At 41.9% G+C, this 2,686-nt stretch overlaps 1 protein-coding gene across 5 annotated transcripts in view; it reads left to right on the forward strand.

Moving 5' to 3' along the window:
- LPAR1 (lysophosphatidic acid receptor 1) overlaps positions 1 to 2,686 on the forward strand; it is a 122,994-nt gene that overhangs the window by 73,955 nt on the left and 46,353 nt on the right. The window lies entirely within an intron of this gene.

Raw genomic sequence — 2,686 nt, forward strand, 5'->3', positions numbered from 1 at the left:
CCATGAATGGTTTGTTCCAGTAGCCCACTTATCGTCAGATTGTCCTGGTTCCTCAACATCTGGCGCGGACCTTGTTAATCCGGGCGACGTCCGAGCCGGCATGACTCTCCTAGTTCGTGTCACTCTCATATTTGAGGTAGGCAGCTGAAGCGTTAGGGGGTCTTTTGCCCAAGGACCATATATATATTATATCAAAGATATTATTTGAATGAAAAAGTGAAATCAAATTTGATACCTTAAGGATTTCTGCACTTTAAATATGTTTGAGAGAGGTCTGATTTTTGTTTTTACTTTGAGTTTTTGTGTTTGAGATTGTTCGAGTTGGGTTTTTTGATGATTTCATGTAAGCACTTTCAGAGCAATAGTGATTTAAAACTAACACGTGTCTAAAGCTCTGATTGAAGGAAATAGCTGCTATACTTCTTGCTTTTTTTTGTTAAAGATGATATATGCTGCTGGTTTTATAATGCAGCACTTTTTTGTATGTTTCCTGCATAAAATTGTGGCTATTGTTGTGTAGAAGATTGAGTACAGTCAGTTTGTGAGGATGATAGAAGAGGAAAATCCAGCTATGCTATATCTTTGCCATATAGTTTGCCATACATGTCTTGGATTTTTGTCATTACTGTCATTGTGGAAAGAGTAGGGAGATAATTTACCAGCCCAAGCATAAAATCTTTCCTGATTTTTTTTTCCTGTTTAATATATCTTGACTATTGTACTAACTGGTTTAGACCCATGGGAAATTAAAAAAAATGTGTTATGCAATTGTTAAGTCAGCAAACTATAGGTCCAGATTCTCAGCTGTAAATCTAGATAGCTGCATTCAAGTCACTGGAGCTATTCAGACCTGAGGATCTGGCCCATAGCCAGTAAATTTATCAGGGGCTAGAAAAATAACTTGAGTTTTGAAAGTCACTTAGTGTTTTGGTTTGAGAAAAAACACCATTATTGCATGCACTCTTTCCATAAATAATCTCTCTAATGAAATTTATTTTCTTGCAACTCATTATCTTCATCTCTTATTCTCCATGAAAACAAGTTTATCATAACTAATTTAATACTTGTTTGGCAGTCAAGGATGATACTTTAATAAAAATGAATTCTGCTAGTCTACTTGATCCTCAAAATAATGGAGATTGACATATTGGACACTGTTGGCATATGTCTGACTCAAGGCTTCACAACAGCTTTGTTTTCCAAAACCAAACCAATGCTCGCTCACATAGCTGAAGCGACTGTAATTTGAACTTCGAGTTTAGAAAATGCTGTGGCAAGTCCTTTCTGTGAACCCTAAATCTGGTTTGATGTTCTGACAATTTAAAGCTATAGATATTGCTTTCTTTCCTCACTGCCCCCCTCAGTGAAATCTGCTACATCCACAAGTAAAACCAATGCATCTTGAGTAAACAACTTTTCTCTAAAATATTCTAAGTATCCTTGTTGAATTTGTGGCTTCATCATGGGAGAAACCATGTGGAAGTTTGGCCCCTTTCACGTATAGAACAGATTTATTTTCCTTTGGGGTTCCTTTGAGACTATGGTTTGAAGAACTTCTGTCAGTGCCTAAAGCAGGCATGTGGTTTTATATTTGAGGATTGGGGGTGGGGGGCCCGTGGGAGGGCCAATAGCTTACAGTGGGAGGAAATGATACCTCATTTATAAAAGACCTTTTCCTAAATTCAGTTCAGATTGATATCTTTTGTAGGGCACCACATATTGGCGGGAAAATGGAAACGAAGTATTCAAGGATGCATGGGATAAAGATGAACCTTGAGCAGGGCCGACTCCAGGCCCCAGCGCACCAAGTGCGTGCTTGGGGCAGCATGCTGCAGGGGGCACTCTGCTGGTTGCTGGGAGAGCGGCAGGCGGCTCCGGTGGACCTCCCGCAGGCGTGCCTGCGAAGGGTCCGCTGGTCCTGCGGCTCCGGTAGAGCATCCGCAGGCATGCCTGCGGGAGGTCCACCAGAGCCGCGGGACCAGCGGACTCTCCGGAGGGATGCCTGCAGGAGATCCACTGCGTGCCGCCCTGCTTGGGGCAGCGAAATGGCTAGAGCCGGCCCTGACTTTGAGTAATCCTCCTTGTTCTGTACTCTTTCTCCAAGTTCAGTTCTTGGTAAAGAATCTAGGAATAGTGACTTGTAGAGACTCTTAGTTTAAAAGCACTTTTTAGGATCTCTTTAAATGGATTTCTTTAAATAGCAAAATTGAGGCTTTGGGCCTGTTTGTCCCATCAGTGCGCACAGATAACATATATTAACAACAAAAATATTGGGCATATCCTTGCACCTGGAGTACAGAAAATAATGCTTTCTGCTGGGCAAAGTTGAAATAATGAACCCTTGGCTGAGGAGTGAAACATAGCTGCTGCAAGCCTCACCTAAAGAAAATGAAATTGTTGTGAGTAAACTACTCTCCTTCAGCGGCATTCCAGCCAAGGATATACTTAGGGTATGTCTACAGTACGGGATTACTCCGATTTTACAGAAATCGATTTTTGAAAACAGATGATATAAAATCAAGTGCACGCGGCTAGACTAAGCACATTAATTTGGCAGTGTGCGTCCATGTACCAAGGCTAGCATCGACGTCTGGCGCATTGCACTGTGGGTAGCTATCCCATAGTTCCCGCAGTCTCCCCCGCCCATTGGAATTCTGGGTTGAGATCCCAATGCATGATAGGGAAA

The sequence above is a fragment of the Chelonoidis abingdonii genome, chromosome 6, assembly GCF_003597395.2.
Source record: "Chelonoidis abingdonii isolate Lonesome George chromosome 6, CheloAbing_2.0, whole genome shotgun sequence".
Classification (NCBI taxonomy): domain Eukaryota; kingdom Metazoa; phylum Chordata; order Testudines; family Testudinidae; genus Chelonoidis; species Chelonoidis abingdonii.